This window comes from Heterocephalus glaber, unplaced genomic scaffold, assembly GCF_053883595.1.
Source record: "Heterocephalus glaber isolate CG9 unplaced genomic scaffold, H.glaber_assembly_v1.0 deba00001733, whole genome shotgun sequence".
Classification (NCBI taxonomy): domain Eukaryota; kingdom Metazoa; phylum Chordata; class Mammalia; order Rodentia; family Bathyergidae; genus Heterocephalus; species Heterocephalus glaber.
In genome coordinates this window covers 13,076,689-13,092,403 of record NW_028258444.1, presented here as the reverse complement: position 1 = coordinate 13,092,403, position 15,715 = coordinate 13,076,689, and the positions used below count along the sequence as shown (strand labels likewise).

The window sequence follows — 15,715 nt, the reverse complement described above, 5'->3', positions numbered from 1 at the left end:
CTCAACTTATTCCCACACTAGCAGAAGGAGAAGCCTAACTATTATGAATGCTTATTATAAGTTTTAAAAGTCCATAGTTTTTCTAATTCCTTCTTAAATGAAAAATCAATCTTTCATAAATCCAATCAGTTGCATTGGGTATGGTGGTTAGGTACTCTTAGACTACTGTTTCACTTTGCTGTCTGACTCTTTGTTTTATTATTATTACTCTAATTATGATGCAAAGTTGAATCTTTAGTTTATATCAACATTTTATAGGACTGTTTTATCAATTTCTTACAACCACTAGTTCAGTGTTATCTCCATCTTATACAAGAGAAACCTGAAACCCAGAGAAATCAAGTTATTTTTCAAGGGTAAATTAAGTGTTACCTTATTTCAGTACAGAAACTTAGTCACCTTTTGGTTATAACTGGGAATCTAGCTTCTAATCCAAGCAATATAACCTGTTTATATTTAGGAAAAATGAAAGCCAAAAGTACATATATAAATATTTTATATACATTCAAAAATATAACATTTTTGTCTATAGTAAATAATTAAAATATTTTTGCTTATGTTAAGGAAATCTAGCATGAAATGTTTAGGTGAATTTGATATTTTTGCTTATGTTAAGCAAATCTAGAATGAAATGTTTAGGTGAATTTGCCTCTCAATCACCAAAATCCCTTGGATTTGTTTTCAGTTGTTGCTTTCCTTCCCTCCCTTCTCCTCCATTTCTCCCTCTCTCATTCCCTTCCTTCCCTCTTTCGTTTCATTTACTTAGCTATATACTGCTTTCTTCTCCAGAAGTGTGTAATATAGACATCTACATCATACAAGGGGACACTAAATAACCCTTTGCTCTTGTTTCTTAATAGCCTGTCCTCCTCAGTAGCTGTGATCAATCTATGCTCTCCAGACCATTCATCACAGACATTAATACTGCAAGGTTGAGGAGTGCTCTTGTCACACCTACTACAGCAATAATATTTTACCCCATACATTGTCCAGATCACCTGATTTTTATTGGCTTCACATTCTCACATGTATTTCTGCTCCTCAGCATACACAGCACCATGTATGCTACCCAGCAGCAGCAGATGTATCGGATGGCTTCTCATCTTGCCTGCCTGTCCTTGCTGCAACACCCTGAGGCAGTGCCCAGACCAATGGCCACATCTCCTGTCACCTACACTGAGCAATACTACCCACTGGCTCACAAAGAGCAAATGTCCCACTTTATCATGCTTATCTTCTAAGAAGGTCTTCCCCATCCTCCTGTGAACACGAAGGAAAATCAAGTCACCTTACTACTCTTAATTCAAGAAAGGCGTTTGCAATTTTCTGGGTTCATCAGTCAACATGAGTAAAAACATTCAGTATCTTGTTAAAGCCACTGAACCGTAGTCTGATAATTAATCTGCTTCCTTCATTTGTAGTTTTTGATTAGATGCCAGGATTCATTGATGTAATTCACCATCTGGAAATTAAATTAAAAGGAAGCCTCCTTTTTCTGTTTTCCATCTCTGTACTTGAGTAATATTTTTAAAGTTTGAATATAATGTATGTGACTACTATGTGTGTGTGAATTATGAGAAGGATTATTTTGATCCTCATTGTATTCTTCAGCATTATTCTCTCCTAACATTTCACACATCACATTTCAAAATTGTTTTTCAAGTAAATAATTATTACCTAACCATCTAATGGCATGTGAGAACTGAAAACAACCTAAGCGTCTTGCTTCTTGAATACACTCACATTCTACACGCCTTATAGTATATTTGTACTTCATTTTACTCCTGAAGCACCTACACAAGTCTGTCTGCAGGAGACGTCATCCATTGTGCAGCCTTTCTCAGCCATGCCCTTCTCACACGATATTTCTGCTTTGCATCCACCTGACCATGGGCTGAAACTTCTGAAACTCTGAGCCAAAATAAGCTTCTCCTCCTTTATGTTCCAGACATCAGGTATTTTTCCCCAACGATGGGACAGCTGAGCAATATAACCAGGTAGCTCCCATTAATTTGGGTCAGAAGGAATCTTCTCTACAGTATATTGGTCCATGCAAAACTGATTTCATCATATCCAAAATGTAGCTGGTTTATCTTAAGGTAAGATCAAAAAGTCAGGAAAATCCCTAGCACAAAATTCTGGTTATAGAGTTCTACATATCACACTCATGGTTTTCTCTACTTAGAGTTTGCTGGGAAACTGCAGGAAAACTCAGTTAAGGCCATTCTGGGGCAATCATAGTGGTTATGACTCAAGATAGTTATAGTCATGTCAAGCTGACTACCATACAGTAGTATTATTATACTCATCCAGTACTTAAAAACAAAATTCAAAGAGATCTCCCTCAGTCACCTCAGTGTTGAGGCTAGAATTTGAAGATGAAGTCGACCCTTTTTGTTGCCTTGTACTTTAGAATTCACAAACTCCCTTTACACCTTTCTGACCACTTCTGTATTGTTTAGGTAAAATAATAATTATTTTTATAAGTAGATCACTATTATTTTTCAGTAATGAACCTGAATCTCAGAGAGGCTGAGTGACTTGTCCTAGGTTGCACAGCTAGTAAAGCCTCAAATTCAAAGATTCTAACTTTTACTCCTTGGCTGTTTCATTCTTTCAAACTTCTTTTAGTGTTCATATAAAAAGAGCAACCAAGTAAAAAATTTTTACACCCTAAAATTTTACAGTGTGTCTATGAGTGTGTGTGTGCATGTGTGTGTGTGTGGTACTGGGGATTAAACCCAGGGTCTTTGCAGTGAACTACAACCACTGTCCTTTCATATTTCTTATTTTGAAGTAGGGTCTCTCTAAGTAGTTAAATTGCCCAGGCTGTGCTTGATCATGTGATCCACCTGCCCTGGACCCCTAGAGTTCTGGGATAGCAGGCATGTACCATCATACCCACCTAGAACAATACTTCTAATGTACCATTTATATACATTTTACTTTCTTCATGCCTAGTAAGAAGCTATTAACTTGACTTATTATTTTTAAATGATATACTCTAGACATATGACAGACATTTGTACTAAGTTCAAGGATCTGGAGGTTGATCAAGAAAAAGGCAGGCCTATAAAAGTTTTATGGTTTGTGTTTAGATATCCCCCAAAGCCTCATGCAGCCTTTTTCAGCCATGGTTGAATCTGAATGTGTGATGCTGGAATTAAGAGCATGTGATTACTAAACCACTACATGTGAGTGATTGGTTCGGAACCAACCTAATCCCAGTAGTCTGGATGGGATAAAAGGGGAAGAAAAATTTTGTTAAGGTCTCTTTGTTGCCTTTTCTGCCTTGTGTGTACCATGTTATTTCTCCTCTGCATGGCCTGTTTGCCATCCCTGTCTTGGAGCCAACCGACTATGGACTGAAACTTCTACAAACTGTGAGCTGAATAAATCCTTTCCCCTTTTAACTTTGGGTGTCAGGTATTTTATCTCAGCATGGAGAGAAAAGTAACTAACACAGACAGGCAGGCATACCTTTCTGAGTGGTACTTATAACTGCGTGAGAAGTTCCTCTGAGCAAGAACACTTCCAGAAACAGTAGGAGGCCACTGCCCAGAAGAAAAAGAGGGCAAGGGACCTCCAGGGGAGGAAGGAGAAACTGGAGAGGGGCTTCCCTGCCTAGTGAGGCTGCTCACCAGCAAGGTGCAGACTGTCTGGGTCTGAGGGTTCAAAGGGCAGCAGGACTTTGTCTTTCTTAGCTAGAGTCTGTCTCATCTATGGTTACCAGATGTCGGGTAAGCAGACTCTAAACAATGAAATATTTTTTTTTTTGGTCTGCATTTAAAGCAGATCTACATTGAAGAATTTGAGTTTTGTGCTAGATAACCAACTGACCCTGCCATGAAGAAGGAAACCATGTAGAGGCCAGGTCAGGCTAATGTGCCAAGGCTACCCTTCCTTCCCATGTTTATATAACAGTACACAAATCTCTCATCACACAACTAGATGTCAGTTAATCTGTGAAATGGAAAATAATAATCAAATCCGTGAATTTCCCTGCTATTCATATTTTTAGCAAACAATTTCATAAGCTCTGCCCTGATCTCAGACTATATACAGAAAGAAACAAATGAGTTTTTCAAGTTTTGTAGTTTCTATCACCAAACTCAGCCAGCACCAGAAATCATGGTAAAAGTTATTATTTAAATAAACTGATGTGTAAACAGAATAGTCTTTGGGTTTTGGAATTTCTAGTACTGTAGCCTCCATTCTGTCCTCAGCATTTTTCCCAAATGGAGTGGAGATTGTGGGCTAAATTCTGGCAGCTGGTTAATTTTGACAAACTGTTGATTCCTTAAAACAGCCATACAATAACCCGACTACTGATAACTCAATAATTTTTATAGAAACCTTAAGTTTACATGGACAGTTGCTGACCCTGGGTTTAAATGATAATTTAGAGCCTTGCTGTACATCCAAAAATTTAAGCATATTTGCTTAAATATTCACATAAAACTTTAGGATTGAAAGATATAAAAAATAATGTTCAGCTACTTTCCCCAGCTTATAGGTGGGAGCCAATGATGTCACAAGGACACAGAGCTTGATGACACCCAATAATCAACTAGAAGTCAGGAGTTGTGAGCTGAAAATGAGTTCTTGAGTTCTGCTATCCCAGGAAACCACTTCATACATCCTTCATGGTTAGCCTTAGACCAAGAGAAGAATACACAGATGGTGGACAATAGGAGGCTTACCACTTCTGTGCTTTTAGTATTTTGACCCTTGTCACACTGGTCTCCATATAATATTTTTTTTAAAAAGCTCCGTGAGTAGATAATGACTCACTGAGAATGACATCGAGCACTGATAACACAGACCCTATTTTCACTGAAGGAACTGAGCTATTTCTTCTATCATAGACCTGATTACTGGGCTTGAGCGAGTGATGTAGGATTCTACAACCTAGTTTGTTCTTAATTTTTAATTTATCTTTAATACATACCATTAGGTATTAGAAATGTCTAAGGGAATGCCAATACTGCCTAAAGCATTCCTTGTATTACAGCATGGTAATGGAAGTAAGGGCTTCATTCGCTGAATATCTGGACCCACCAGATTCTATTGCAAATTACCAGCAACTGGAACTTTCTTATAAAGTTGGAGATTGTTGTACACCAAGATATTTGGGGGAAGCATTAATCATGTACATAAAGCCTTCATTAAAACTTACAAAGATATAATACCAATCATTGATAATTAGGAATATAAAGTCTCCCATACACTAATAGAGTACAAAAGGCATCCCTTACACAGTTTATAATTTTTATATATATATATATATATATATAATGGTTAGTGAACCTACAAACTTAAAAATGAAATTCAATTAGAAATAATTGTGTTGAAATAAAACTTTAAACAAAACTTGACGTAATAACGACAACGTATTTAAATTTCTTTGTGTAAAGATGGTCACTACATCCTTGTGAAAGGAACAATCCAAGAGAAAGAGATGATAATCCTAAATATATATGCACCCAATACGAATGCCCCCAACTATAAAAAACAAATATTAATGGACACGAAAAACCAAATAAGCACTAAAACAATTGTAGTGGGGGACCTCAACACCCCTCTATCACAAATAGATCAACTAGAAAAAAATTAACAATGAAATTCTAGAACTAAATGAAGCTATTGAACAAATGGACTTAATAGATGTTTACAGAGTGTTCCACCCCACAAAATCATAATACACATTCTTTTCAGCTGCACATGGGTCATTCTGAAAAATAGAGCACATGCTAGCTCATAGGACATATCTAAGTAAATGTAAAAGAATCGAAGTTATCCCCTGTATATTATCAGACCATAGTGCAATACAACTGGAGATCAATAACATAAGAAACTGCAAAACACCCACAAATTTATGGAAATTGAACAACACCCTCCTGAACAACCAATGGGTGACAGAGGAAATTAAAGAAGAAATTAGACAGTTTCTACAAGTAAATGATAATGCCAGTACAATATACAGGAATCTGTAGGACACAATGAAAGCAGTTCTATGTGGGAAATTCAAAGCAGTGAATGCCCATATTAGGATAACATATTAGTGAATGCCCATATCAGTTAAATAACTTAATGCAGAACCTCAAGCTCCTAGAAAAAGAAGAGCATAACAAACCCAAAGCTCATACAAGAAAGGAAATTATAAAGATCCGAGCAGAAATCAATGCAATGGAGACTAAGAGAATGATACAAAAAAATCAATGAATCAAAGAGTTGGGTTTTTGAAAGAATAAATAAAATTGATAAACCTTTAGCCAACCTTATCCAAAAAAGGAAAGAAAAGGCTCAAATCCATGCAATTAAGAATGAAAAAGGTGAAGCCACAACAAATCCAGCAGAAATCCAGAGAATCATCAATACCCACTTTGAGAATCTGTACTCTAATAAAATGGAAAACACAGAAGAAATGGACAGATTCCTAGATACATACAAATTGCCAAATTTAAATGAAGAAGATATAGAAATTCTAAACGCCCCAATTACAATGAGTGAAATTGAAAATGGAATAAAAAACTTACCAACAAAGAAAAGCCCAGGTCCTGATGGCTTCACTGCTGAATTCTACAAGACATTCAAAGAAGAACTATTGCCATTACTCTTTAAACTCATCAAGGACATTGAAAGGGAAGTAAGGCTACCAAATTCATTCCTGGAAGCAAGTGTTACTTTGATTCCAAAACCAGGGAAAGACCCAAACCAAAAAGAGAACTACAGACCAATCTCCCTAATGAACATAGATGCAAAAATCCTCAACAAGATAGTGACAAACAGAATACAGAGGGTCAACAAGAAGATCATACACCCTGACCAAGTCGGATTTATCCCAGAGATACAAGGATGGTTCAACATCCATAAATCAATAAATGTAATACACTATATTAACAGAGTCAAGGACAAAAACCACATGATCATCTCAATAGATGCAGAAAAAGCATTTGACAAAATCCAACACCCATTCATGACAAAAACACTACAGAAAATTGGAATAGGAGGCTTTTATCTCTACCTGATTAAGGCTATCTATGAAAACCAACAGCCAACATCATACTAAATGGTCAAAAACTGAAAACTTTCATGCTAAAATCAGGAACAAGACAAGGATGCCCACTATCACCACTCCTGTTCAGTGTAGTTCTGGATACATTAGCCATAGCAATTAGAAAAGAGAAAGGGATAAAAGGAATAAAGATAGGAAAGGAATAAGTGAAACTGTCATTATTTGCTGATGATATGATACTTTACATAGAGGACCCAAAAAACTCAGTCAAAAGTCTTCTAGACCTAATTGACAGATTCAGTAGAGTAACTGGATATAAGATCAACACTCAAAAAACAATAGCCTTATTAAACGCAAAAAGCAGACCTATTGAGAGAGAAATTCGGGAAACAATTCCTTTTATGATAGCATCCAAAAAAATGAAAAATCTAGGAATCAACCTAACAAAGGAAGCAAAAGACCTCTACACTGAAAACTACAGAACTCTGAAGAAGGAGATTGAAGAGGATATAAGAAAATGGAAAGATATTCCTTGTTCCTGGGTAAGAAGAACCAATATAGTGAAAATGGTCATACTTCCAAAACTGCTATGTAGATTCAATGCAATGCCAATTGAAATTCCAACAATATACTTCACAGAACTAGAGAAAACAATCCAAAAATTCATTTGGAAACAGAAGAAACCTAGAATAGCAAATGCAATTCTAGGCAACAGAGACATGGCTTGGGGCATCACAATCCCCAGCTTGAAACTATACTACAAAGCTTCTGTGATAAAAACAGCATGGTACTGACAAAGAAACAGACCCAAAGATCAGAGGAATAGATTAGAAGATGCAAAAACAACTCCAGACACACTCAGCCACCTCATCATTGACAAAGGAGCCAACCACCCTCATTGGAGGAAAGATAGCCTATTTAATAAATGGTGTTGGAAAAACTGAATTTCAACCTGTCAGAGATTAAAACTAGACCTATACCTATCACCGTGCACTAAACTAAGATTGAAGTGGATTAAAGATCTAAATATTAAGACAGAAACACTAAACTTGCTGGAAGATAAGTTAGGTAGAACTCTTGATGACATTGGCATAGGAAAAGACTTTATGAACAAATCTTTAGTAGCACGGGAGCTAGCACAAAGAATCAACAACTGGTATCTCATCATATTAAAAAGCTTCTGCACTACAAGAGAAACTACCAACAGAGCTAAGAGACAACCTACAATGTGGGAAGAAATATTTAGCAGCTGTAGCTCAGACAAAGGTCAACTATCAAGAACATATAAAGAACTGAAAAAAATCAGACCTCCCAAATTCAAAGACCCAATTCAAAAATGAGCATCCGAAATGAACAGACATTTTTCAGACAAAGACATAAAAACAGCAAATAAATATATGAAAAAATATTCAACATCACTGGTCATTCAAGAGACGCAGATGAAAACAGCACCGAGATTCCACCTCACCCCACAAAGAATGGCTGCTATCAAGAAATCAACCAATAACAAATGCTGGCAGGGATGTGGAGAGAAAGGAACCCTTCTCCATTATTTGTGGGAATGTAGATTGGTGCAATCACTGTGGAAATCAGTATGGAGATACCTCAAAGAACTAGAACTACAGGTCCCATTTGACCCAGCTATTCCCCTACTGGGAATCTTCCCCAAAGAATTAAAAGAATCATACCACAGCGATATATGTGCACCTATGTTTATAGCGGCACAGTTTGTAATATCTAGAGCTTGGAAACAGCCCAAGTGCCCATCGACTGGAAACTGGATAAAGATGTGGTTTTTTTATAAAATGGAGTATTACTCAGCCATAAAGAATGAAGAACTAGAGACATTTATAGCTAAATGGATGCATATTGAGGCCATACTTTTAAGTGAAATAAATAGGACACACATGTAAATACCAAATAGTTTCTCTAGTGTGAGAAATTGAAAGTGTAAATAAGGATAAAAATGATTAAAATGAGTAATTGATAATTTGAAATAAGAAAAGGTCCAAGGGTTTGGGGATGGTGGAAGGGAAAGGGGAAAGGGAAGAAGGGAAAGAAAAAATTGTGAGGAAAAAAAATGAAATCAAACTCTGTGTAAATAGGGAAGGGTGGATGGGGGTGAAGGGTGCACAGGTAATGGGAGAAAAAATAAAAACTAAGATACATCATGTTCTGGTACAAACACCCAATGATAAATGTAAATGTATTTTATACCTAAAATGTACCAATAAATATATTTTTTTAAAAAAATATTTCTTTGTCTAAACACCTGTATCCAAAAGAAGATGAAAAAGAAGAGAAGGAGAAATGTATAGAGAAGAGAGCCCCAGATGAGCAAGCAACAGATATGCATCCTGGCCCTAACTGGGCTTACTAACTAAAAGCATCCAGGGCTTACTAACTAAAAGTTTGAAGAAACCAATACCCTTTCTGAGCCTTTGTCTCCACCTCTGCTGCTCCCTCGGAGCTACTGCAGGTGGGTGTGCTTGGGAAGCTAGAATGAGACTTCCAGGCGGCAGAAACTACCTCTGTCCAGCCGTTCAGCAGTGTGCCGGTGGTACAAGGTTTGTCAGACGTGCTTTTCTTTTTCTTTTTCTTTTTTTTTTTTGTATAAAATTCTTTTATTGGTACATTGCAGGTATACAACACAATGACATTTCTCATTGGGAATTGTACCTTTACATAATGCATCTTGGTTCTTATTTTTTCCCCATTCCTAGCCCTCCCTTCACCCCCTCCACCCTTCCCTATTTACAAAGACTTTATTTCCATTTTTTCCATTTCTCATCATTTTTTTCCTTTCCCTTCTTTCCTTTCTCCTGCCCCTCCCACTACCCCTACCCCTTTGGACCTTTTCTTCCTATTTTCACATTATCGATTATTCATTCTAATCATTGGTACATTTTAGGTATACAATATAATGACATTCATCATTGGAAATTTGCACCTTTACATAGTCTCTCTTGGTTCTTATTTTTCACCCTTGCCCAGCTCTCCCTTCAACCCCTCCAGTCCTCCCTATTTACAAAGATTTTGTTCCTATTTTTCCATTTTCTCATATTAATCCCATTCCATTCTATCCTTTCCCCTACCCCTCCCACTTCCTTCCCCTTTGCCCCTTTTTTTCCTATTTCACATTACCTATTATACATTTAGTCCTTATTTACACTTTCAGTTTCTCACACCAGAGAAACTATTTGGTATTTATACATGTGTGTCCTATTTATTTCACTTAAGAGTATCACACTTTCAGTTTCTCACACCAGAGAAACTATTTGGTATTTATACATGTGTGTCCTATTTATTTCACTTAAGAGTATCACCTCAATGTGCATCCACTTAGCTATAAATGTCTCTAATTTCTCATTTTTTATGGCTGAGTAGTACTCCATTTTATTAAAAAAATCACATTTTCTTTATCCAGTCTCCAGTTGATGGGCATTTGGGCTGTTTCCAAGTTTTAGCTATTACAAATTCCACTGCTATGAACATGGACACACATATATCACTGTGGTAAGATTCTTTTAATTCTTTGGGGAAGATCCCCAGCAGTGGAATAGTAGGGTCAAATGGGACTTTCAGTCCTAGTTCTTTGAAGTATCTCCATACTCATTTCCACAGTGCTTGCACCAGTGTCAGAGGTGCTTTTCATCACATGATTTTGTGTGCATCCCATTGTGGAGAAATGATGAGAATGCCCATATCAAATGATCTTCCACCAAATGTGTTTGAAAAAGGGGCTGCTATCCAGAATAAAACCCCACCCCAAGTAATTGTCTTTTAAACAAAAATACAATTAACCAAGCAAAACACTCAAGAGGCAATTTGGCTATGTAAATCTCTTCCTTCCTGACCTCTGCCCAGAGCTGAGAACCAGTGACTTAGATGAAGTCTGTTTCTGGTGAAGTGCAGCTACAAGAGTAGAATTAATTATCAAGAACACTTTCTGTATAAAATATTAATAAGGTCCTAGGAGTTGTTCAAAGCACATTAATGTTCTTTTAGAAATTTATAATTCTAGGTCCCTTTTATGTGTGAACTGATGGAATAAGTGGCACAATTGGTTAGTGTGCTAATCTACATAATGTAACTTATTTATTAAAATAAATGTCTCTAAATTACAGTAGCCACAGTTTGTAATAGCTAAAACTTGTAAACATCCCAAAAGCCCATCAACTGGAGATTGAATAAAGAAGATGTGGGTTTTCTATAAAATGGAGTACTACTCAGCCATAAAGAATGAGAAACTAGAGACATTTATAGCTAAGTGGATGTATATTGAAGCCATACTCTTAAGTTAAATAAATAGGACACACATGTGTAAACACCAAATAGTTTCTCTGGTGTGAAAAATTAAAGGTGTAAATAAGGATCAACATGTATAATTGATATTGTGAAATAGGAAGAAAAGGTCTTAAGGAGTAGGGGAAGTGGGAGGGGTAGGGGAAAGAAAAGAAGGGAAAAGAAAAAATATGAGAAAAGGAAAAAAATGGAAACAAATTATCTGTAAATAGGGAAGGGTGGAGGGGGTGAAGGAAGGGCAGGGGAATGGGGAAAAAATAAGAACCAAGACACTTCATGTAAAGGTACAAGACCCCAGTGATGAATGTAACTGTATTGTATACCTAAAATGTACCAATAAACTTAATGAAATAAATAAATAAATTATGGTAGCCATTTCTAATTAAAATTCTTTCAAATATGTTTCACTTACTATAGCCTGTTCACTAAAAGCTTCAGAAAAGTGTTAAGAGTTCATGAGTTTTTATTGCATACTGAGGACTTTTTGCAAATTCAGTAGCTCTGACACAATTCTGAGCTTTCCTTAAAGTGTACGCACCATTTCCAAATGATCAGAGAGGAAATCCAATTCGTAGAAAAGAAGAAAATATAATGAACTTCTTGAAGGAAAGAATTTGTTTCTTTGTTCAGTCAGAAAAGATTCATTCTTTCCTTTTGTAACCATTTCAGGAATCTAGTGGACAAGCGGGGTGAGTGCCACTCCCTTCATATTGATGTTTCCTGGGCACAGCTGCCACGGACAGCATGAAATGAGCCCAGCAGAGTGGCCTGGTCACCAAGAGCAGCCGGCACACACCGAACTGGGAATGATGAATGCCTGGCGCACCAACTAGTCTAATTAAATAACAGTGGTTAATTACTAATTAGCATGGGACTTATGTAGATAGAAGCAGACTTGTCAGATGTTAAAAAGAACTTTGAAAAAAATCAAAGCTCTGTCATTTCAGTGATCTATTTTTAAATGACGCATCAGAAGCTTTTTTTACCATCATGTCTAGCCGAAATACATGTGAACTTGCTTTATCTTTCTAAAACTGAGGTCCTCATTCTATTTGAGTAGAAATATTACCTTTGATGTCATGAAAGGCTGTAAAGCCTAAAATGCCATAATATTTTAAGTGTGTAGGAGTAGTGTAGCTCCTATCATCCATTTAAACACCAGCATATTTGAATATACTCTACGAATCAGCTGGACCAGTTTACTTCTCACTTTTTGCATGTTTATTAGCTGCATACTCAGAAAGACTGTTCCAATTCAAAACTCCTCTAGTTAACCAGTCCAGTGAAATCTACTCTCCATCTTGTCCTTGGACCTTAGAATTTGTGGTCCAAAGAGAGGGGATGCCATGAGACTATGAACCTGGGGTTTTGAAACCAGAGAACACTTGCTGCCACAACTGTGAGACTTCAGAGCCTTTTTATTTATTTTTTTGTCATCTATAGAAAAATATATCATGTCTCATTACCCTAAAAAAAAAGAAAGAATGCCAACCTATACTTTCAATTATTTATCACCTAAGACGCAGACCAAACACATACAAAAGGTTTCATGAATGTTTTCTCCTTTTGTGAAAAGTGTAGGTGGATAAACACTGATGCATTCCTAAATAGGAAGATCAGGCCCATGTCCATCTTTACTAACCATCACTGTTTCATAACCTTACTAAAACCAAGCAACTAATAATACCTTTTCTGTCTCCTTGGTGATAGTGACATATTTGTTGCCTTAAAACAAAAAAGCCATAAACAAAAGAGAGCACTGTAAAATCACAACACACTTGCAGGAAAGGCTTGAGGAGGCAGGGACGTTGTAAAATCCACCAGTGTCTAGCCAGGATAACACCCTCATTCTCCCTGGAATAATCTAAGGATGCTTATTGGCAAAGCACTTTCCTGCTACCCAACACCTCTGGGGATCCGTATTCTCAACAAGCACCCTGGGATGACACTGTTGCCACCTGAAGAGGAAGGAGGGCTGTGGTTCAGGTGCTCACCTAACACTTGTCGCGGAGCACACACCTTCAGGTCTGAGCTTACCATGCCCTGCCACCCCCATCCCCATTAGCCCCAAAGAGAAGAAAGAAAATTCAGATTCTGTGCATTCAGTAAAAAGGAAAGGGAAAGGGAGCAACTAGGGTAAGAAATTAACTGTCAGGTTGTTTTCTTTCCTATCTAGTTTAAAACACTCATTGATTGAAATGTAGGCTCATGTAGTGAAAGCCCTAAGGGGAGAAGAAAGATAATCCAAACACAGTAATTAAGTTAGGAGGAAGAAAGTTGAAGTGGGAAAGAGAAAACAGGAACTACTCCTACGTGGTGGGAAAGAGGCGAAGGAGATGCCGGGGTCCCGAGGATGGTTCCATTCCCAGGTGGAAGTCAGATGTGTCAATGCCTAAAACTGGATCTGAGAGAAACAGGACTGTAAGACTTTACATTTGCTAGCCTGAGTCTGGGAGGAACAGCTGCACACAGTGACTTAGCAACTCCCTGTCCCAAAATAAAAAATAACAAGATCTGGGACGTGTAGTTCAGCACAGAGGCCCTGAATTCAATCCCCACTGCTGGAGAAAGAAAAGAAAAGGCTGGGACTGGTTCGACATCTGGCTGCCTTTGAAGAAAAAGAAGCAGGAAAGTTATGGAACAGCGGCAGGTAGGAAAACAGAGATGGCAGAGGTTGTGGCCATCAGAAAGCAAAAGCAGCCATCAGACTCTAGGAAGAGGCCAAAACATGGAAACCCCACAAAAGCAGAAGGGAATTGGGAGGAGTATTAATCCAGCTGATCTGCATATTCACAGTTCATTCTTGGGTATTTTTGCTTTGTTCTTGTGTTTGAGCCAAACTAGTGGCTTTTGTAATTAAACCTACCCCCCATAGAACCCTCTATATTTAGATGGGTTTTATTTATTTTTTATAACTAATTAAGTTTATTGGTACATTTTAGGTATACATAATAATCACATTCATCATAGGGAATTTGTACCTGTACATGATATATATTGAGTCTTATTTTTCCCTATTCCCATACCCTCCCCTCAGCCCCTCTTCCTCTCCTTATTTACAAAAGATTCTTTTTCATTTTTTCCTTCTTTTCTCATTTTTTTGCTTTCCTTTCCTTCCTTCCCCCCGACCTAGTTCCCCTCATTTGATAGATTGTTTTTCAAACTTCATTTCTTAAATAAATGGGTTCAGTAGTTTTACAGGGGCCTTTGTTGCTTTTGTTGTCTACTTCTGTACAGTTAAAAAAAAAATCTGACCTAATGTATATTTAAAAGGCCATTGGGGACTTAAGAATCAGGGATTTGGGAACATACCACTACCTGTTTTTCTGTTTCTAAGAGAAAAAAATGCATCTTGAGTTCTGAAGACGTAATTTATAAACAACATTTTGGATAAGTATATATAGGTTACTGAAGACCTCTTGCACCACTAAATTCTGCCAAGTTCTTCTACCTCCTGTATTGCTTTATTCGGTACAAAAGTTTATATGCAGTGCCCTCTAGTGGTATTAATACTTATTTCAACACACAGAAATTTGAGCACAAAATTTTCCAGATGAATGTTACACATAGAAAGTCCCCAATTTACAAACATTCAAGTTGCAAACTTTCACACACATGAATGGACCTCGGATTTTGTATTTTATGGTTTACAATGTATATTTGTGTCAAAGGCATATAAGACTCACTCTGTCATTCTTATGAACAAATCCAACTTACAACATTCTCCTGAAACCAAACTCATTTATAAATTGGAGAATTACTGTATTTATTCCAGAGTCTTGGAACCATATAATCTGATCATTTTAAATCTGGGAAATACTAAGAAATATTATTTGATTTTATTATACTGTCTAAAATTAATCATTGTTTACTTAATCATGACATGAAAGAAATAAGTTCTTTGAAGAATCAATAAATAGAGATCATCTCAGGCTTTGTTCTTTATAAATTATGGATGTTAGTATGGATAAAACAATGACTTATTTAAGACATTCTTTCTAATTTAAATTTTTTCTTCACTTTTTTTAAGTTCATCTTTTTCTCTTTTACATGATGTTGCTGGACAGATCTTCTAGCTAGTAATACAGTAATAACAGCCAAAAGGAAAACATTTTTTTCTTATGGAAACTTCATCATCAAAGACTAAAATCATCTCTGATTTATACATCATTATTATTGTACTCCCTCATGATTTTTTTTCTGCACTGAGTTGCTAAGGTTTTTAAGGAGCCCCTGAACAAATAAAACTTTCAAAGTGAAGCTAATAACAAAAATTATGGCAAGTATTTTGTTGTTCTCAGGCTAGATGCAAGGTAATTTAGCTTAAGCTTAATTAAGTCATATTATTTTTCACATACTTGTCACAGTATTTCATAGAACATAGAAAAAAAG

At 36.7% G+C, this 15,715-nt stretch overlaps 1 protein-coding gene and 1 pseudogene across 4 annotated transcripts in view; both read right to left on the bottom strand.

The window, feature by feature from the left end:
- The window catches only part of Tmem117 (transmembrane protein 117), a 569,660-nt gene that overhangs the window by 354,079 nt on the left and 199,866 nt on the right, over positions 1–15,715 (bottom strand). The window lies entirely within an intron of this gene.
- The window catches only part of LOC147821496 (small ubiquitin-related modifier 2 pseudogene), a 99,392-nt pseudogene that overhangs the window by 21,840 nt on the left and 61,837 nt on the right, over positions 1–15,715 (bottom strand). Inside the window, exon 1 of the transcript XR_015446951.1 lies at positions 1–15,715. This exon is cut by the window's left edge and continues 21,840 nt beyond it; it is cut by the window's right edge and continues 61,837 nt beyond it. The product of XR_015446951.1 is annotated as a small ubiquitin-related modifier 2 pseudogene (transcript).